The sequence below is a fragment of the Cupressus sempervirens genome, chromosome 4, assembly GCF_028749045.1.
Source record: "Cupressus sempervirens isolate cs-2001-9-10 chromosome 4, ASM2874904v1, whole genome shotgun sequence".
NCBI lineage: Eukaryota > Viridiplantae > Streptophyta > Pinopsida > Cupressales > Cupressaceae > Cupressus > Cupressus sempervirens.
The window spans coordinates 4876673-4900000 of record NC_143121.1 but is presented as its reverse complement, the minus strand read 5'-3'; the positions used below and the strand labels follow the sequence as shown (position 1 = coordinate 4900000).

The window sequence follows — 23328 nt, the reverse complement described above, 5'->3', positions numbered from 1 at the left end:
GATGAGTACAAAGATCATCCTACGAAAATTCACGATACAAAAGCCAGACAACTTAAACATTCTTAGAGAGAGACCATACATCATAACAGACCACCCATCATAGCCACTCATACGACTGCCTTCCATAATGTAATAATAGTTTTTTTCAATTCAATAAAAAATTATTTTCCTCTGATCTATTAACTACCGAACTGCAAATTACAACTCGTTCCAATCGATCGTACTGCGAATTTTCTGGTTGTTTTCGTTTTCACTGCAATTAGACTCTCCTCGGTACTCTTATCGTGCTATCTGTCTACTTCTTTTGCAGCAATTGTTTGATGCTGCAATTCTTCATTTTTCTACACAAATCTGACGAAAATTTCATTTGACCTTTGCAATAATAGTCATGGTTTTCAGCTCCTCCTAACAGATTCTAGTTTGTGGTTTGAACTATGTAAAAATGCCATATCATTATACTAAATCTTTTAACATAAACTTCTCTTCTCAAATCACTGCAGCAACTAAAACCATATTCGATGAAGGGAAAATCAACTTAACAATCTCCCAGCTATGTAGAGAAAAGAGAATGAAGGAAGCCATGGATGCTTTCAATTCCATAAATAACAAAAACATAAAAGTAGAGCGCAACACATACATTTCTCTTGTACAAATTTGCACAGAAAATAAAGCTCTGTATGAAGGAAAATTAGTCCACGTACACATGCTATCAGTTGGTTTTCAACCCGATTTATATTTGAGTACCAAGCTTGTAAGTATGTATGTAATGTGTAACAGTCTGGCCGATGCACGCCAACTGTTTGACAATTTGTCAACCAGAAATATCTTCTGCTGGAATGCAATGTTAAGAGGGTGTGTCAGAAACATGTTGTTTAAAGAGACTGTGAAGCTTTATCATCGAATGCTTGAGAATGGCATACAGCCAGATGTTTTTACATTTCCTTATGTTCTCAAAGCATGCTGTGGGATGTCAGATATTGAAGAAGGTAAAAAGGTCCATGATCTGATTAGATCTGGAGGGCTTGAATCTGATGTTGTAGTAGGAAGTAGTCTTATTGATATGTATACTAAATGCGGCTGTTTGGAAGACGCGCGGCAAGTGTTTGACAACATGACTGAACGAGATATTGTTACTTGGAGTGCCATGATTGGTGGCTCTGTGCAGAATGGTGATTGTGAAGAGGCTCTAGAGCTGTTTAGGGAATTTGTAATGTCGGGCGTGAAACTGGATCCTGTCATGATTGTGTGCATTCTGCCAGCGTGCGCGCGCTTGCGCGCTCTGCAACAGGGTAAGCAGATTCATGAGTTTATTCATAGAAGTGGATTTGAAACTGATATTTATGTGCTAAATGCCATGATTGATTTTTACGCTAAATGTGGTGCAATTGAAGATGCACTACATGTATTTGACAAAATGTCTTATAGAGATGTTGTCTCGTGGAGTTCAATTATTGCTGGCCATGCGCAGAATGGACATTATTACAAGGCCATGAGACTGTTTCGTGAAATGAAGCTGGATTCTTTGGAGCCTAGCTCAGTTACATTTGCAGGAGTTATCTCCACGTGTTCTGAATTGGGAAATGTTAATTTGGGGAAGGTAATTCATGGTTATGTAATTAAAAGTGGCCTACAGATGGATGTCTTTGTAGGCAGTGCACTTATTGATATGTATTCCAAATGCGAAAGACTAAACATCGCACATCGAGTGTTTGATCAAATGTTGCATAGGGATTTGGTGTTATGGAATTCAATGATTGCTGGTTATGTTCGGAATGGACATTGCAAGGAGGCCTTAGAACTTTTTAAGCGAATTGAACAGGTTGGCTTGAAACCCAATGTAGTTACTTTAGTGAGTATTCTTCCTGCTAGTGCAGGCTGGGCAAGTCTGAACCAAGGAAAGGAAATCCATTCTTACATAGTGAAAGGTGGGTTGGAAACAGAGTTGGTTGTGGGATGTGCTCTTATAGATATGTATGCCAGGCATGGGGTTATGAACAGTTGTCAGCTTGTTTTTAAGCGAATGTCTTCTAGAGATGTGGTACTATGGAATTCAATGATATGTGGTTATGTTAAGAACAGTAATAGCGATGAAGCCTTAAAACTCTTTTGTCGACTTCAACCATCAGGCATCAAACCTGATTCCGTTACTTTATCAAGTATTCTTCCAGCCTGTACACACTTAGGAAATCTGCAAAAAGGGAAAGAGATACATGATTATGCAATCCGAAATGGATTTGACAGTTGTGTGGCCATTGGAAATGCTCTGATAGACATGTATGCCAAGTGTGGGACTATAAAATCTGGTCGCTATGTTTTTGACAGAATGGGTGAGAGGGATTTGGTTTCATGGAATGCAATTATTGCAGGTTATGGACTGCATGGATATGTGGACGATGCATTCCATCTGTATAATGAAATGAAAAGAACAGGAGCACAACCTGACTATATTACGTTCATTGCCCTGCTTTCTACATGTAGTCATACAGGACTGGTGGACAAAGGTTGGGAAGTTTTTGAATCTATGAGTCGAGATTATGAAATCATGCCTAAGATGGAGCACTATGCATGCATGGTTGACCTTCTCGGCCGATCTGGACAGCTGGATCAGGCACAAGACTTCATTGAGAAATTGCCACTAAAACCTAGTGCTGATGTGTATGCTAGCTTACTTGGATCCTGCAGAGTCCACCACAATGTAGAGCTAGCAGAATTTACTGCAGAACAGCTTTTCAAGTTAGAGCCTGACAATGCTGGATATTATGTTCTCCTTTCAAATATATATGCCACTGCGGGAAGGTGGGTTGATGTAGGAAAGGTAAGATTGCTGATGAAAGATAGAGGTGTGGAAAAACAGCCTGGATGTAGCTGGATTGAGGTCGGTGATGGGATTCACACATTCATTGTAGGAGACAAATCCCATCGACAAGGTCTGCAAAACTATGAGACATTGGAGAGATTGTTTGGGCAGATGAAGAGAAGAGGGAATGTTCCCAACTTAATTCACACTACATGATATGGAAGAACTTGGGGATTTTTTTTGCCATAAAAAGAAGTTAGCTCTTGTTGTTTGGGCATATTTGCCAAGTTTGAGGGAACTTTTGGATTATCTGGTTTACTACTTATGTGCAACTGGCAACTGGCACTTTCCAACAAATAGTAAACTACAAGACCATCGGGAACTTCTGCAAGGCTGGGGATGATTTCTACGATTCACTGATTGAATGGTAATCTTCTGAACATTTATAGTAATACTGATTTTCACAGCTTACAGAAATGGCTGATAAATCTTTAGTTTATAACTTGTGCTTAGCGACTTTTCTGCAAATTCATGTGGATAAAGAAATGCCCTTACATATTTCAAAATAAACATTACTATTTCCTGGCTTTCTAGATTGTGAAGATGCTAGCTGTAATGTGCGAAAGGCTTTTAAGTTTTTCTTCTATGGCAAATATTATCCTATTGTTTTTTTACAGGACTGCTCTGAAACTTTTCTGTTTTGTGTCTTTTATAAGCCATGAAATAAATTCATTTCCACGACTATTATTTGTATTGCTTTGCTTCCACAAATACTATGTTTTCATGCTCTGTTCTGTGTTTTTCAAAATTTTCAGTAGTGACTAGCGTCTGTATGTGATTTCAAAATCTTTATTGATTACCTCTCTAAAGAATTTGTTTCCCCATTATTTCAGCTCTTTTCTGTCTGAAATTCAGCTCTTTTCTGTCTGAAATTCAGTCAAAGCATGTATGTAGTTTCAGGTGATAATGGTGCCATAGTAATTATATTTTTTCTCTGTTTACAGGAAGAGGTGAAAATGTGATCTGTTCTTTATGAGCGGTTGAGGCATTTTGTTTGGAATCAATCTGCCATGTTGATGGTAAGCACTCTATACTTTAGCATCCAGAAGTCATGTTCAAGATGAGTTTTAAAAATGTCATAATTGTGAGCATGCTAAAACATATCTCATGCTCTGTGACTTCGTGGCAGCAAACAGGAAATTGCTCATGTGCCGTTAAGGCCTTATTTGAGCTTGTGCAGAAACTCATTTAAACTGGGGATAATGTTCAGACATATAGGCATTCCTAAATCAACCTAAAAAGTGTTTTCGGTCTCACTTCTGTCAAAATGCGAATTGGAACACCACGTAGGTTAGGATTAGAATGTTGAAGAAGAAAGATTTTGTTGTATTATCTGTCTATGGGAACTGGTCTGTAATCTGCCTGAATTGTTTGGGTTTAGGGTGCCCAAGAGAACTGTCTTTGGTTTCTAGATTCAAGTTTGAGAAAATTGGGAGAGAACATCAACTTTTCAAAAGATTCAGATGCAGCAGTAAATGCAATGCAAATGGCATTTAATTTGGATAAGATGCATCTGTAGTAATCCTGCAAGAAATGGAAAACCTTACAAGTGTAGTAAAGATGATTATTCAACTAAAACCTAGCAATCCCTTTACTGGAGAAATTTTCTGTGCTCCAAATGTGACTAATGATGGCATCACTGCCGAAAAAGGCATAAACTTCAAGAAAAACTGGAGAATGTCGGTGCAACCTTGCAAGTCTTTTTATGGAAGTGAGGAATGCAACAATTGATACTGCTAATGATGATACAAAACGGACAAGTGTTCTTCAACAATATTCAGAGAGAGTTGTAAATTAATAGTAGCATGGTGGTCAGTGCACTGCAGTCAAATGAGATCAGAAACCCCTTCTGGATTTGTATAGTCAGGAACATGATTTTATGGTTGAAACTAGCCTCTCACTTGCATCAATTGTCCAGCACACACAATGTGTAGAGAAGTTGCAGAATACCAACCATTCTGCATCTTAGAATCTTGCCCCAATTTAAATTTGTCCCCATTGGTAGATGGCATTGTCTATAAGGCTATAAATAACATTATCTATAAGGCTATATATTCATTATGTTCAATTGCAGTTCTGTCATGTGGATCTCGAGTGCACTAGACCTCTCTCTGCGTGCCAATGCTCATCGTTGTATTACTCGGAAGTGATCTATGATGGTTAGTGTTTTCAGTTGTAGATTCTATATGAAATCAAATCAGAATGCATGATACCATAACAGAAACAGACATTAAAGCAGAACAGAGACTGTCAGCCTGAAAATAACAGTTAATTCGTCCATGTTAGTGACAGTGTTGATTTGCATTTTTAATAGCCATAAAATTATGGTCCTGTGATTGCTTTGAAGGAACTGGAATTTCATTTGGTTGACTTTTCCTTATTCAGATAAATAATCATTAACAAAGGAGAAAGCTCTGAAATCTGTAGATTTTCAGATCTTAAATCTTCTTTGTCAGGTTATTCTGGTTTACAGCCAACTGGCCCGTTTGTTGCTCTCAGTTGTGCAAGCTCATCATTTGAGATCAAGCTTTTTAAAGAAACCTGGAGATATTTTTGTCAATCTTCAAAAGGTGAATAGCCTTCAGAACATGTATACAAGATAGGAGGTCATATGGGACTTTCTACCATTAATGTGCACCATATTATTGTAGATGATTACTAGTCAAGGGTCTCCATTCAATTACTTTTGTATCATCCATGATTGTAGGTTTGAAATATTACATTCATCGATTAAACAATATTCACTATTAGTTTTCCCACTATCTTATCAAATGGAGTGGTTAAACTAATTTTTTCTTAACTCACTCTTATGAATGATATTTGAACATCCTAGTAATGAGATATTTTCTCTTTCTTAACTAATTGCATTTATGACATCACATAAGTATTTGTATGATTGGCATAACGGTTAACAATAATTGGTTCACTTGGTCAAACTGCAGATTTGGGGAAGAGAGAAAACTCAGTAGGCTAGATCAATTCATATCTCTCCCAATCTCCATATTGTTCAAGATGTTGCTGGTCTTTTTGTTAGAGGAGACTACTCTTGTATTCTTTCCAATCATTTTCCCATTATTTGTTCAGCCTCAAGGACTGCTATGGATAATGAGGCTTCTAAGTTGCCCTACAAACTCAATACCTCTCACCTAAAGAATTCATCATCTGTTACTACTCTCATTGGACTATGGAAATCCATCCCTAAGGCCAATGAAGGGGATTCTCAACTAGATTGGTGGAATCATGCTATATTAAGGTGTGCTGAATTCCTTTGCGCTTTTAGAAGGAGAATGGCATGGCAGCGAAGACGCAAAAAAGAAATGCTGAAAGAAAAACTTGAACATGATAGAAAATTATTGAATGGCAGGCCTAATGACATAAACTTACTAAATTCTGTAGCTGCATTAGAAGCCCAAATTTGAAATGGACAATTTTAGGGGGCAAGCTGCTAAAATCAGGACAAGATTACATTGGGCGAAGGAGGGGAATAGGGGTTCTAAATACTTCTTCAATTTCCTCAACTATAAGCGTAGAAAAGAACATGTCGGTTCTATCTAAGATGACAATGACACTCTTCATTCAATGCCAGAGGAGATTAAAAAAATTGTTTTAGAATTATTATGAGACTATTTAAAGAGGATAGTAATTGGCTAGATGCCCAACCAATCTTGGAAGATATAGTTAAAGATCACATTCCTAAGAAAGTGGATAAGTGTTGATATCTCTAACTATTGTTTCTATTAGTGTCAAACACTTAGTTGTATACTAGGTAGAGTTAGAAGGTCATCACAGCGACTAAGCTACTCTATATAGGCTAAGTCATATAAAGACTTATGTATAAATCATGTAAATACCAAAGCTTTATAGGAGCTAAGCAATTCTTTGGTCACCAAGTATTTTCAATGTAAGCTAAGTCTAATGTTTACCGAGCAGTTCGAGCACATTGATACCAAGTTACACATAAGGTGTCGAGAATAGTAACGACTGAGCATCAACAACCTATACAGTGAATGCTCAGTATTAGAGACAGTTAGTGCTGAGCAATGCAAAATTGACATTCAAGTTGGGAACAATACAAAGCTTGAGGTAAACTGTTTTAGGCTGACATGGACAAGATATTTAATAATTGTAGAGGTTGTTACAAAGGTTATTATGTGGTTTATGACGTGGATCACACATCCCTATGCTCTGTGATGACCCAATCAGATGACGAGGAAAAACAAGGAAGCATCTAGAAAACTCTTTACAAAATATTTAAATAGAGCAGATCTTAACCTAGTTAGGAGAGTAAAGTAATCATGAAGAGCATTGTGATGTAATGAGAAGGAGCAAACAAGCAATTCATGTTATCACAAAGCAAGGTCAAGGGTGATAGTGTGAGCATTGTAGAAGTGGCAAAGATGTCAGTTATTGCAAAGTAAGAGAAGTGACATAATCAAGTAGTGAAGGACAATAAAGTTTTATCAAATAAGAAATTAGATCAGGCAGAAGAGAGGAGATCCAACATTAGCTTATCAAAGCAAATTGAGGATCAATTACTAAATCAATTTTAACATATTGAGTCAAGGATAATCTCTTAATAGAGTGGTCTTAACAGATCTTTGTAAATCTCTTAATCAAGTCCTTACTTTGTTGTAAGTGTACAATCCTTTCATAGGTGACACCTAATAGTCTCAAATGCCTTTAATAGGCTAGACCCCTCACAGGGTAGATTATCAAATATGGTCAAACATTGTAACCCTACTAGGTTAACTTTATTACTGTAATAGTGAAGATTTGTGGGTGTCATCCCCACCTTGGTCTTGCCTTCACCTTGGAGGGTTTTTGGGTAACAAAATCTTTTTGTTATGTGATTACATATCATGCATGTGATAGATTAGATTTACATGTTTTTGTTTAAGGAAAACAGGTTTTGAAGGGTGCCTAAAACCCTTTACGAATCAAAATATTTACAATGTAGCTCAACCAAAGAAACAACAAACCGAAGGTGAAACAGGTCACCAACCAAAATTAGGTAACCAGGGTGGCCTCACAGATAACGCAGTACACTTTTGCCACCAAAACAGGTGCCTAAGACCCCATGGTTACAAAAGAAATAAACATTAAGTCTTGAACCATGAAAAATTACAAAGAAATAACAGGCCAAAAAGGCTAGCAGAGCCAAACAAACAAGGACAGCCTCAAAAGAACATGCGAGCAACAAGTTTTGAAAGGACTTGAAACCTAATACAAAACCAAGCTTCAAGAGTTACATTTCGGTCCCATCTTTTGAGAACACAAAGACATTTCAAACGAAAGATTGGAGGGCTTGACATTTTTTCCTTATACTATTGTCCATCCATCCTCCACCTTCCCAGTAGCCTTTTGCCACGTAAGGTCATTAGCTTTGCAACCAAACCCCCAACACCCTCACGACAGGAGAAGAAACAACACCATTACACGATTTCTAGACCACAGTAGAAGAAGGGAAAACATCATTGTCCTGAGACAGAGTTGCAAGAGGGGCAACAAACGAATCGACAATTACAACAACTGAAGAAGGGACTACTGCAACATTCTTAGTCACTGCCATAGGGACATAATCAGATCTACATGTTACAATAACTTTTGATTTTATAAGTTATGCATGTGTAAGACATTAGATATGAAATGGTAAATATGGTGAATGCATTATAGTATTAAGAGAAGTGATAAGTGTTAAAGATCTTGATTCACCCCTATCTACCTCTTTATCTCAATGTACTTACCCACCTTCTCCCCTCTCAATCCTTTTAATATCTAACCTCGCCCTATAAGCCTCTTATTTCTCCCTCTCAAAGCTCTAGATCTCTCACATCTATATTTCTTCCCTCCCTCTCCACCTCTCTCCTATTCTCCTTACTCCTCTCTTTACAAAGTACTCTCTTTCTTCTTCTCTCTCTCTCTCTCTCTCTCCCCTACCTCTCTACTTCTCTCCTCCCTAAGTCTACCTCTCCCTCCTTAATACACTCACTATTATTTTCTCTAGATCATCACCCCTCATCTCTTCTATTCCCTCTCTATCTATACTACTATATTACCCCCTCTAGTTGACTCTCTCCTCCACTAAAGTTTCTTTAGATTTTTAAAAATAAAATCACACATCTTCATCATTAATTTATGAAGGCTTACACCTATTTTTTTTAATTTTTCAAACGTACCAATTTCCTCCCAGGTTTAGGGAATATTGGAGTTTTCATCCACGTTTCATTTTTCGCAATTTTGAACCTAACATTCATATACTTGGTCAAGCACCATTGTTTTTTTGTTTTTTTTTTGTTTTAATTTCAAGTAGGAGGAAAAAACTGTATAGTTGGTACTGAACCCCTTCTTTTAACAATGGAAGGAATTTAAAGAAAATCTTGCCTAATTATGTGCAGCAAGCTAAATTTCACGCACTCACTAACAACTATCAAGAACAAAGCTCACTTGGAAATGAATGAAGACATCAAATCATTCTCCAGACAAGGGCAAGTGCAGAAGGCAGTAGAAGTATTCCATAGTGCAAACAATCAAGGCACATAAATCTAACCCAACAACTATGCATCACTATTAGAGGTATGTACAAAAAATAATGCTCTTGTAGAGGGAAAAATTGTTTATACCCAGTTGCTCTCAAGTGGCTATATGACTTATTTGTTCCTAGGTACTAAAATTTTGAGAATGTTCATAGTTTGCAACAGTCTAGTTGATGCACATGAACTATTTGACAAATTGCCTAAGAGAAATACTCTATGTTGCAATGCAATGCTGAGAGGGTGTAACAAAAATGGGCTCTGGAAATAAACACTTGAACTTTAGTACACGATGCTAGGGGAAGGGATGGAGCTTGATTATTTTACATTTCCCTGCATTATCAAGGCCTATACCAATTTGTCTGATTTGATACAGGGTAGAGAGATCCATACTTATATTGTTTTGAAGGGATTTGAGACTGAAAAAATTCGTGGGTAGTGCACTAATAGACATGTACGCAAAATTTGGCAGATTGGAGTTTGCAAGAGAAGTGTTTGAGAAAATAAGTGCAAGGGATGTTGTAACATGGAGTGTTGTTTGCTGTCTTTTTTGCTGTCTTTTTGCTGTATTTTTTCAGCAGTTCTCTCAATGACCTCTTCAGTGCTCTTTTTGGAGATTTGTTTTATGTATGCTCTGTATTGCTCTTTATGTTGCTTTATTTTCTTTTTTTTTTTAGACTTTTTGTAAAAAGGTTGCGGGTCCTTTAAAACTTGCTTTTACTTAATCAAAACATGGAGCATTGTTGTCCATAAAATCTATATTGTAGTCGACAGGTAGAGTTGTATCCAAAAGGGCGTGTGACAGTTGAGTCACCCCTTCGAGAAAGTATATGTACATCATCCGAATGAACAATTGGATCTTCATATTATTATTACATACTGCTTATATGAACAATGTATCTTGTTATGTGTTACATTCTAGTCTCTTAATGCGATAAACATATGTTTACCCTATATAGTAAACATTTGGCATCGTTGCCAATCAAACTTGGTATACAAGAGGTGTTATGAAGATTAATGGAAAATCTACTTAATAAAGATAGGAATAAAATAAAAGACAATGATGATATACACATCACGGGAAGCATTAATTTTAGCACAATAGGTGGAGCATAGACAAAAATTTCAGTAGCTTATCGACACCGAGGGGGTGAAGGAGCATTGACAGATGGAGTGCATTCACCTAGTAGACCGAGGAGTGCCGAGGAATTGCTCGAAGAAACATGGCAACGATTGAATTTGGTGGAAGAGACAAAGGAGGAGTTCCTTAACTTGTATAATCGAGGGTAGAGAACGCAAATGGCAGAGAAGGTACCCACACAGCTTGAAGTGCCAAAGGATCATGATCATGGGGTGAACTCTTCATTTTGGAGACACTTGATGAACAGATACATGTAGAGAATTGAACAACTTCGCTTGAAGAAGATCCCTTCACACCAGGTAATGTGGTTGTCCAAAGTAGGGCAGTTACCTAAAGTAGTGCAGTTGTGCAGAACAATGCGGGTACTCAAATCAACGTGGGTACACTATAAATACCTCATATTCAAAAGAAATTAGCAATGATAAGACTGAAGGAAAGTTTGCCAATTTTTAATGGTGATGGGATGATCGATTCAATCAAACACTGTAAAACATGTGAAACAATTTGGATGACAAACGGTGTAATAGACCAAGATGATTGGATCCAACTTTTTCTGGCGACACTATGGGGTGTAGCGATTAATTGGTTTTCATATGTCTATCCTCATAAATTAACTACATGGCCGAATGTCAAGAAAGAATTCATAGCAAAATTTTGACTACTAAGGGATGATAAGAAAATAGTAGCATAAATATATAGTATGAAACAAGGAAAGAATGAAACAATTCCATGTATATGCAAGAAGGCTAAAGGAACTGGTGGGGAAAATGGAAAGCCAACCAATTGACAGGTTAAAGAAAAGGTGGTTTGTTTAAGAGCTACGACTAACATTGAAGAAAAAGATGAAAATTGCGCCTCCAACGTCATACATAGATGCATATAATCGGGTGATGGATATGAAGAGGGAGTAGAAAACAAGCAAAAATAAGAAAAATAAATCATCAGACTCAGACAATTCATCTTCTAAAAGCAGCGGCAATGATGAAGAGTCAAGTAAGAAGGTTCAAGCATTATAGAAGGACATGTTATGGATGATGAAGGAGTTAAAAAATCTGAAAAAGAATTGTGATTCAATGAAAGGGGAATTGTGGGCTCTTGCTCAAACAAACAATTTTGTGATATCTTCCAAATTGTGGAACATTCCACTAAGGAATGCTCATTAAATATGAAAATGAAGGGACATTAGCAAGTGTTACTCACAGAGGAAGTGTCCATCGCAGGAGCAGGAATGAACACAAACAATGACAACCTCAAGAGTGTACGATAATAATAACTAGCATGGAGGAGGTAGTAACAACAATAATGGGGCCAAAGTCAGATACAATATGACTCAAGTGGATGATCGATGATACAATGTCATGCGTGCAACCTCTAGGGACACTTTTGCCAGAGACTCTACCATGAAGGAAACACCATAGCTATTGTGCAAATGATGTGGTCCGAGAGACCACGAGGATTTGAAATGCCCCAAGAAAGGGGTGAACTTGTTAAGTATTGAAACATGTGAGGAGGAGACACTAGCCATCACTCACGAGCAAGAAAAGAATGCAACAAATCGAGATGCAAAAGAGGAAAAGAAAAGGTTGCAACAAGCATGAGTGGAATTAGAAAAACAAATGGAAGTCAAGAAATCACAAACAAAAGACATTACCTACACCTCAAAGAGGAACCTAGCAAAACAAGATATTATATGATAGGTAATGCAAATGGAAGTTCCTATGAAACTGAATGACCTTCTTACAATGCCTCAGCTACGAACTGCGATATTGAACATGACACCACTCCTGAAAGCAATGGAAGAGATAGGAAAAGATGATGGTGGAAGGAATGTGACAGACCTAATGCTACTGGCACTCACTATGGGAAGACATCCTGCACTAGTAGAGATGGGTATCCTTGAAACCATACTCACAAACACAATTGTAGATGGAGGGTCGGGAGTGAATGTACTACTAGAAAATGTATAGAAGAATTTGGGACAATCTATGTTGTGGCCACCTACATTTCAACTACTCATTGTCAAACAACAAGTGATCAAGCCTTTAGGGACCATAATGGTGCAACATGTAACCATCAAGACACAACCATTCTTATTGGATTTCATGGTCATACCATTAAAAAGAAAAAGGTACAACGCCATCCTTGGACGAGGTTGGCTGGTACAAGCGAAAGTGAAACATGATTTGAAGTGGAATACTCTATCCATGGAAGGCAAAGGCCAGAGATTTGTAATCGACCTATACACAGAGATGGTAGGAGAGGAGCTAGCATTGTCAGATTTTGAAGGCGAAGGTGGAGGTGATGACGAGGAGAAGAAAATAATAGAATCTGATGAAGAGGGAATATTGAGATTGGAAGGAGGGTTTAACGATGATGACCTAGACTTAGTGAATGACCTACTCTTTTGGTAGATGGAGGACTACAAGCTCTTTCTAAGCTGTAACATGTTAGGGGTCAAAGAGGGAAAAGAAGAGAATGAATTTTCGAAGAAGTATAGTAAAGTAAAGGAAGGAGAAGCACAGATAGATGAAATGCCTGCACATACGTTTAGTGAAGACAAACCGATTAAGTACGAAGAGCCTACAGTAAAAACAATGAACTTAGAGGATGAAGCCAATTCAAAATATATATTTGTGGGAGATGACTGGAACCCAGTGTTTATAGTAGCAACGTTCAAAATAGTCATGGAAGATAAGGATGTATTCACATGGAGGTATAAGGACCTGAAAGGGGTACCACTAGAACTATGCATCCATCATATACCATTGATAGAAGGAGCAGTACTCATATGAAAGTGGTTGTACAAGATGAACAAAAGCTATGCTGCACGGGTTACTAATGAGATCAACCGAACGCTTGAAGCAAGAATTATTTTCAAGGCGCAGATGAATGAGTGGGTATCTATGATTGTGATATCTTTGAAGGACACCACTCAGATAAGAATATGTTTGGACTTTCAATGCCTGAATGCAGTAACAATCAAGGATCCATTTCCGATACCATTCACTGATAGTATTTTGGAAGAAGTTGCAAGGCACAAAATCTATACATTTATGGATGGATTCTTAGGATACAACTAGATATCCATCGTGGAAGAAGATAGGCTTAAAACAACCTTCATAGTGAGGATGGAGTATATGCCTATAGTAGGATGTCATTTGAACTATGTAATGCTCTGGCAACATTTCAAAGAATTATCTTGCACATATTTGATAAGATGTTAGTCAGGAATATTAAGGCATTTTTGGACGATTGGTCAATTTTTAGTGTGGAGGACAAACATAAAATCGCACTCAAAGAATGCATGGAAAGATGTAGATGAGCGAGAGTGACACTAAATTTGAAGAAGTGCAAATACATGGTACTACAAAGGAAGCTATTAGGGCACATAGTATGCAAAGTAGGATTAAAGACAAATCTTGACAAACTTCGGGTAATCTTGAAAATACCACCATCGATGGATGTAACAGAGGTAAAATCATTCGTTAGACATAGTGGATATTAATGAAGGTTCATTAAGGGCTTTGTGAAAATATCCTACCCACTAGACAAACTAACATGCAAAGGAAAACCCTACAAGTGGGATAGAAAGCAGAATGTAGCTTTCAAAGGAATGAAAATCAGACTAGCTACAACATCTATCTTGGCTTATCCAAACTAGGATAAGGAGTTTCATGTTCATGTCGACATGTCAAACTATGCAAATGGAGCAATGTTCACACAAATAGGTGATCACAGATTGGATCATCCAATGTACTTTGCAAGTAGACTACTATCTAAAACGGAGAAAAATTATAGTATAACAAAGAGAGAGGCACTTGGGATGGTATATTCCATAAAGGAATTTAGACATTATCTATTGGTGACGTAGTTCATATTTTATGTGGACCATTGAAAGCACTACTATATCTCGTAAACAAGCCCATCATCTAGGGAAGGATAAGCAGGTGGCTATTACTGTTATAGGAATTCACATTCAAAATTGTGGTACAACTTAGAGAAAGTCATGTGAGTGCAAACCATTTATCAAGGATCAAATCAGGAGAACCAACGAAAGGAGTCAATGATGATTTTTCAAATGGACAATTATTCCAGATTGTCGTACTACTATCCTGGTACACAAGTATTGGGAAATATTTTTCGATGGGACAACTTCCTAGGGAAATGTCATTGAATGAGAGGAGAAAACTAGTGCTAAGGAGTCGAATGTTTTACTTGATCAATGGGTTGTTGTATAAAATGGGAGCCGACAAAATTTTAAGACAGTGTGTTCTAGAAGAGAAAATACCAAAGGTGTTGAAGGAAGCACACAAAGGACCAATAGGAGGACACATGGGGCCGAATACAACTGTGCGGAAGATACTTCTAGTAGGGTAATGATGCCAACCATGCACAATGACACCAAGGAGTGGGTTGTTGCATGTGATGCATGTTAAAGGGCTAGGAAACCAATGAAGGGGGATGTCATGCCTCTCAACCATTCACACACATAGGAGTTATTTGAATGACGGGGGTTGGACTTTGTCAGACCCCTCAAGGTAAGTAAAACCAAAAGATGCAGGTACATTGTGGTAGTAATGAGGTACCTTACCAAGTGGGTAGAGGCACATGCCCTACCTGACAACTTTGTAGTAAGCACGACGAAATTTATTTACAAGCAAATCATCACAAAATATGGAATCCCACTATAGTTGACAAGCGATTGTGGGGGCCACTTCATCAATCATGTCATCCAACTACTGACCACAGAGTTCAAGATATACCATTCCTTATCGAGCCCATACTATCCAAGAGCAAATGAACAAGGAGAAGCTACAAATAAGATCTTAGTCAAAGTGATTTATAAATCTTGCACAGTTGCAGGAGAGGATTGGGAAGAAAAGCTACCATCGACATTATGGGCATACTGTACTTCATACAAGGTAACCACGATACACACTCTGTTTTAGTTGATATATGGATAGGAAGCTATGGTACCAATAGAATTCATGGTACTAAGTTTAAGGATCGCGATAAAAAACAAGCTAGTAGATATGGAAAGTCTGAGCGAGAGATCATATAATTTAAATAAAGTTGATGGACAACAACTACAGGCACAATGGGCCACAAAAGTTACATAAAATAGGCATAAGGCATGGCATGAAAAGCACTTGAAGTTGAACAAGTTTCAATCGAGCCAACTAGTGTTGAAGTATAATGGGTACAATGAGATCAGACTAGGTATTTAAAGTAAAATGGGTTGGGCCATATAAAATTTGTGAAGTTGGTGATAATGGAGCAATAAAACTATGGACGATCGATGGGAAGGAAGTGACCGATGCAGTGAATGGGTCAAAGCTGAAAGTTTATCATGAAAGAAATAACGTGTCTCCGTGGACGAACAACTCAGAGAGAGTATAACAATAATAATAAATAATGTATATATGTAAAATAAATAAATGTAAATAATAATAAACAATGTATAAGTTGAGCACATTTCCATAGTACATCCATTCAGAAGACAAATGGAGGAATTGTACCACCAAAAAATTAAAAGAGGAGCCCTTATGGTACATAATATATGATTTAGAAGAAAAAGTTGGAGCCTAAAAGGCTGTACGACCATACTACATAAGGTAGTCACAATCAAATGTTGCCCAGTAAATTGATACAGTTAGAAGAAAATAAACACCGTATGATCTATAGTACCATACAAGCGATATCATATGACCATGGTCTAAAGAAAAGGATACTATATTGTCATTAGTTTAAAGGAAAGGATACCGTATGACCATTGTTTTAAAGGAAGTATAGTTATATTATAGTTATCTATACAACATACTATCGTACAAACGAAAAGCAAAAGAGAGCCCAATATCGTATGGTAACAATTAGATCAAGCCCAAAGATAAAAAGAAACCGTATGGTCAAAATAGTGAATGGACAACACAGGGTACACCATACGGCAAGGATAAAATTATAAACCATCACCTGAAACTATACGACTAGCATAATATGCAATGGAGATTGTCATACATAGTACAGTAGGAATAAAAAAAAGTTCATAAAGAGGAGATTGTTGTATGGTTTGAGAAAGACAGTAGGCAATTCCGTATACACAGATGGAACCAAGTTATAAACATGTTTAAACCATATGACATAGGGAATGCAAGAGAAGACAAAGACCATACAACTGGCTCCAATTATTTTAAAAAAAATCGTACGACTAGGAATACATGATCAAAGTATGTTGATTGAAAAATTGTATACATTCGAGGAATAGTAGGAAGTGAGGTGTTGTGTAGCTGGACTCACGCAAGGGATTTTAGTTACAACTGTTTCAACTATTTTTGTTTCATTGTACAAAATGACAAGAGAAGTGATAGTTATGCAATCAGTTGGAAAGAGGGTTTGGAAAAAGAAGTTGGAGGAAATACAACAACAACTGCAACCATGAATAGAAATGTGAAGACCTTGCCATCGGGAGTGCATGTTGTAGGAGGCACAAGCATAGGAGCAAGTAAAAAGAAAGGCAAGCAAACAAAACAATTGACTACAATTGATAATCTCACAACACAAAATGTCTCATTTGAGGGTTTGAATGGAGTAGAATGTAGGAAATGGTGGCAGGAGACACCTGATAACCATTTGGTGAAAACCAGCATTTGGAAGGCACAGGTTGAATGGGCAATATAGATGCCTATATTTTGCATTTGAGACTACGAAGGGTTTCTGTGCACAATGATCGAGACATATGATAGGTTCTCTCAAACCAGCTCGTTCGCCTACCTTGGACATGACATTGTAATATCATTCAAACCAACAAATTTGACACGAGTATTTGGAATACATGGTCATGCACAAGGTGGAAGGAAAATCAATAACAAACCAAAAAAAATGAGTCGAGAGGTTAAGACACAATTGGTACAATTGGTATGCGGGGATTTGGCACCAACAAAGAAAGAAGCCCTCATGGACACATCGAAGGGTAGAGGATTGAAGAAGTCCAATATTCAGGAAGGGCACTAGCGTTGTCTTATGGACTTAGTAAAAAGTCACCTCACAGAATCTAGCTATGCTTCAAACAATTTATTTCCGTAGGTGGCAATGTTAAACAAGATCCTACATGGAAGAGTGTATGATTGGGTTGCACTATTGGCAGAAAGGATGTACAAATTTATGACATTGTAGCATAAGACATTCTACATGCCACACTATGCAATTAGGCTATTCTTGGAGGAAATGATGCAGATGATTCCCCATGATAGGATGAAGGCCAAGCTTGGACCATTGGCGCCAGGACAACCCCCTATCATGCAGTGGAGGCACTTCGACACACTTGTAGCAAGACAATGGTCAGATAGAAACAATCAAGACCAGATGGAGGAGATATTGATAGTGGTTGCCAGGAGGCTTCTTCCGATGAGAGTGAGACTGAGAGGGAGGGAAAAGAAGAGGACAAGGAGGTGGAAGTGATTACAGTGACACCATTAAGATTTCCATGGCCTACATTCTCGGTGGTGACACACTTGGTTCCAATGGGTACGCACGACATTTCAGGGTTTGGTCAGTTCAGACAGCTAGTGGTGATGACTCCAACTACCATTGTGTTTTAGGTAGCTAGAGAGAACTACCCATTCTAGAGGTCATAGTTGTAGGGGGGACAAAGTCAAATCCATCACCGATGGCAACAACCATTTCAAAGGTAGTGATGGAGCTTATCTGAGAGGTTTTGCAGGGCTGAGATATTTATACCAGATGATGAGATGGACACTAAGGAGGGACTGATGGAGATACCGACAAGTGAGGGTTTGAGGACGTTCGGTGTTCATTTGGATGTAGTGGGCTCAGACGCAGTGGTTATGATAGATGCAACATTGCTAGCAACACTTGAGAAGCCAAACAGAGAGAGTAGAGCTTAGAGGTGGAGCATGTACTTGAGTACGAGGTTTAACCACACACCAACACCATAAGTGATAGGCATTCTCACACTTGCGTGAGTAGTAGCCCCGAAAGGATACCCTGTAGGCATATAGACTCAAGTGGAAGAGAGTCACCCAACATAGATCGATGGGATACCACATAGCATTATTGAGCAGATGGTAGAAGTAGTGGAGATGACCATGGGTGCCTAGCAACAACCTACAGTGGGGCCAGAGACAATGATGGGAGAAGTTATGAAGACATTCCTTGCTAATGTAGTGACTCAAGCTAGCCAAGTGGTGGCCTCTACATAGACACATGCCTTGGATTCAGTGGTAAAGGAGCCAAAGAATGTCATATCCTTCATGAGAGTGGGATGTCCAGCAACCTTTACAGTTTTTTTTGAGGAGCATAGATGGCTGAGTGTAGAGACTGTGAAGGTGCGTCGGGATTGGGCCACTACGAGAGAGATGGGTATGGAGAGCCACATAGAGGCTCTAACTGAGGAGATAGTCCGGAGACATAGGGATGTGTATTATGCCCTTCGGAGGAGCCAGATAGACCAGACAATGATAGAGAGGGCTCAAGAGGTGTCAACTGCAAGGGTAGTAGTGATGAAGGCAGAACTAGCTACAGAGAAGGCTTTTTGGGAGTTGGAGAGAGAAGCCTAGGAATTCAAGAGGACAACATTTTTGGCCTAGCAAAGTCAGCTACAATAGGTGGCAACAAAGAAAGAGTAGGTGGCAATGGAGAAAGAGAGGGAGCTCGGAGAGATTTCTGAAATGATGCAAACAACCTTGGAGATCCAGATGGAGGCTGAAGAAGATTTAAAAGTACGAACTGAACAAGTGCGTGAGCTACGAGTAGAGCTGGACAAGCTTAGAGCACAAATGTCTATTGCACTAGGGACACTTCCCTCTTCTTAGTGTCTAAATCTTGATGTAATTAGTTGTTTTTAGTTTGAGTTTTGTTATCAAAGTTGTCTCTGTTTTGTTGTCTAGAGATGACTTTACTTTTTGGGGGGATGATGTTGTTGGTAAAATCTATATTGTAGCTGATAGGTAGAGTTGTATCCGAAAGAGCACATGATGGTTGAGTAACCCCTTTGGGAAAGTATATGTACATCATCCAAATGAACTATTGGATCATCATTATCATTGTAATCATTGTTACATACTGCTTATATGAATAAAGTATCTTGTTATGTGTTACATTCTAGTCTCTTAATGTGATAAACATATGTTTACCCTATACGATAAACAAGTGCCATGATTGGCGGCCTTGTGTAGAATGAGTATTGTAATGAGGCATTGAAATGTTTTCTTCAAATGTAATCAGTATGGGTGCTGCTTGATCAGATCATCGTCACTAGCATTCTAAAGGTCTATACTGTATTGTTAGATTTAAAACATGGTAAGGAGATTTAGATTCATGATCATGTAATTCGAGGCAAATATGGTAATGACATTATTGTGCATAATTGCCTCATTGACATGTATACAAAATCTATAAAGTTGGAGGCTGCAAGGCATGTATTTGAAAGCATGCTTGTAAGAGATGTAATCTCATGGAGTTCTATTATATGTGGATATTCTCAAAATGTGTTTGTAGCAAGTGCTTTAATTGACATGTATGCTACATGTGAGAACATAGATGTTGCATGGAAAGTGTTTGATGGGATATCTTGTAGGGATGTAATTTTATGGAATTCTATGATTGCTAGCTATACTCAAGAGTCAAAATGGGTATTGCAGTGAGGCAATGGAATTATTTTATTGAATTCAAGGGGAAGGGAAGAAGCTTGATTCTGTCACTTTAGTGATTATTCTCCTAGTTATTTCCCACTTATCAACTTTGGGATAGGGAAAAGAGATCCATGCTTTTATAACGAGAATTGCATTTGAGTGTGATGTGTCTGTTAGGAATTCTCTCATTGACATGTATGCAAAATGTGGAAGCATAAAGTTGGGACAACTAATATTTGATAGAATTCTTAAAAAGAATTTGGTTAGATGGAATACAATGATTGTAGGATATGGAATGCATGTGCATGTTGAAGGTGCACTTGCACTCTTTGATCAAATGCAAAAGTCAGGCATGAAGCCTAATTACGTTACCTTTATTGCTATTCTATCAATATGCAACCGTGGAGGCCTTATGGATCAAGATTATAACATAATACCTAGAATGGAACACTATGCTTGCATGATTGATCTACTTGGACAATCTAGCTACCTTGATGAGGCACTGGAATTTATCAAAAAGATGCCATTGAAACCGGATTTTAATGTTTGGAGGAGCTTGCTTGGTGCTTGTAGACTTCATTATTGCAATACAAATATAGCAAAAATTGCTCCAGAAAATATTTTTGAGTTAAGACCTGATAATTTCGGATACTATGTTGTGCTTTCAAAAATTTATGCAGATGTAGGTAGGCATGCAGATGTAGAAAAAAGTGAGAACAACAATGAGAGATAGGGGTTTGAAAAATGAGCTAGGTTGCAGTTGGATAGAGGTTGATAACATAACTCATTCATTTCTTGTCAGGGACAAATCACATCCACAATCATATAGTATATATGAAAAATTGGAAAACTTGCTACAAGAGATTCGAATAGTAGATGGGAATAGTAGGATACATGCTTGACATATCATTTGTGTTGCATGATGCATAAGAGCATGTTTATCTCCACCGAGGTCAAAATTTTGGTAGTTTCCTTAATGATTATCAAGCAATGTCTTGGAGGTTTGTTTTCATCAAGTGCAACACTAGCACTAATGCTATGTGTGCAATACCAAGCTAATCTTCTGGAATTTCATGCAAAATATTAACACCTATCTTATGGCACCTATTTTCTCAAATGGGGTGCCCCCAACCTCTTGTATTTTACCATGAAGTTGTGACCTCATCATAACAATCCTACTGGACCCTAATCTGGTCCAACTCTCTACCTTGAAGCATTAGGGTCCATCAGGCCAAAATACAAAGGAGCTCCAATGCTAGCTGCCCAGCCAACTCCACCTGTGGCCTCAATAATTGTTGCTTGATGCTCTACCTAGCGGTTATCAACTACTTTGAATACTCTGTGAGACTTACCCATATCTCTTACTGAAGGCTGTAGAGTGGAACCACACTGGCTACCTACTATTGGAACTTGTGGGCACTCTCTCGCTATGTGACCCATACCACCACAAGTATAACATGACTCACAAGTCTAAATCTCAACCCCCTATGGCCTAGACTACAGTTAACCTCTAGTCCTACTGGATCCATTGTATCCAGCCCTAGAGGATTGTTGAGTCCTAGTTGGTTGTGCACAAGATGAGGTGGAGCAGAAGGTTGGGGGCACCCCATCTGAGCAACCTCAGAACCTCAACCAAATTTTAAATTCTATTTAGAACCTCATTGGAGCAATTCAACAAAGGATACCACTTGTAGTTCCATAGCTGGAGCAACAGGATTGAGAGGGGCTTAGGGTTACTAATAGATAGAGGAGTAAGAGTCCCCCACCTAGTCATGTAGAGGGACAAGGTGATCATGAGGAAGCATTAGTGCACCAGATAGAGCCACCACCTATTCTTGAGCCATGAGCAATGGTGAGAACACCTAGAGACATAGGTGATGAGATCAGAGAGTTACTATGACTCCAACAACCACTTTACACAAGGTCTACAAATGATTTATAGGTAGAGGCATGGTTGCAGAGCTTACATCAATGCTTTCTATTGCATCCCTATAGGAGCAATTTGAAGGCACGACTTGATGCAGAGCCTCACCTTGGAAAACTCAGGAGGAAAATAGTCACTCAACTGAGTTGCTTCAAGGGGCACATACACCCTCCAGGATCAAACTAAAACCAAACTCGACACTTGACTAACTAGTTCTTTGCATACATATTTAAAATGAGAACTTGTGACATGAACTTCATTGATGATTAAAAGCTCCTGCAAACTATTAACAAACTAATTTTTTTCAATACCTAGTGAAAACTAGAATGCGACATGAACTTTCTTAACCTCCTGTCGCAACATTTTTTTGCACCAAACTTAATGAAATCTGACCCAAATCTTCTGCAATGTATTTGTAATACATATTTGGGAAAATAAAACCTAAAATCAACCTGACCACAGACTGACCAACAAATAACATTCACTAATCTTTAAATCTACACCATCTTTTCATGCATGATTTTTTTTTAAAAACTTGAGTACAAACCCAACCACCAATTCTGAGATGTTCAAGACACTCACAACTTTTGCATATTCCAAACATAAAACAACTTTTCCCTTTATCACATAACAACTATGTGATTTCAACAATTCGGTGAATACATAAATATATTCACCATGAACGTGAAATTCCTTTCCATGCAAACATGGGCTGAATTGACCAAAAAAAAAACAAATGAAAAATAAAAATGTATAATACATGGCTCTGTTGTGATCCTAGGAAATAGATTGCAGAGAGTCTAATAGACTACCATCCACTAATGTGACTCTCAAAACATCAAATATTTACATTCAAATATTTTGAAAAAACGTGTTTCCTATAACAATTTCAAAACAACAAATTAAAATCTGATCCCAAAACTTAACTGATACGTTGCTGTTCTAAAACACAAGCATCACTAAAATCTTGGAACTTCTGAATATTGTTTTAACCAAGGAAACAAAGAGAACCACACATCCAAACTGCAAAACTCAAAAAAATCAGAAAAACTAAAAGAACTTTCTATTCCATTCTCCTCAATTTGATCTCTTTTACATTAAAAAATCTGCCTTTTAAAACACTTTCCCATCTCTTCTCTTGGGAATCTGAAATGTCCACAATAAAACAAGAAACTGAAACCTATTTTGAAATCATGAAAAATCAGATTTTAGAATTTGCCACTAACTCT

General features: G+C 37.9%; 2 pseudogenes across 2 annotated transcripts; both read left to right on the top strand.

Moving 5' to 3' along the window:
• Positions 1 to 83: 83 nt before the first annotated feature.
• LOC149559649 (pentatricopeptide repeat-containing protein At4g21300 pseudogene) lies at positions 84 to 5616 on the top strand (annotated as a pseudogene). 2 transcript variants are annotated; one of them, XR_016363614.1, is made up of 3 exons: positions 84 to 3224; positions 3802 to 3876; positions 3987 to 5616. The product of XR_016363614.1 is annotated as a pentatricopeptide repeat-containing protein At4g21300 pseudogene, transcript variant X2 (transcript). The 2 variants fall into 2 exon arrangements; XR_016363613.1 differs by having other exon boundaries at positions 3802 to 5616.
• Positions 5617 to 9244: 3628 nt separating this feature from the next.
• On the top strand, positions 9245 to 21105 carry LOC149559648 (pentatricopeptide repeat-containing protein At1g11290, chloroplastic-like; annotated as a pseudogene).
• Positions 21106 to 23328: the final 2223 nt, after the last annotated feature.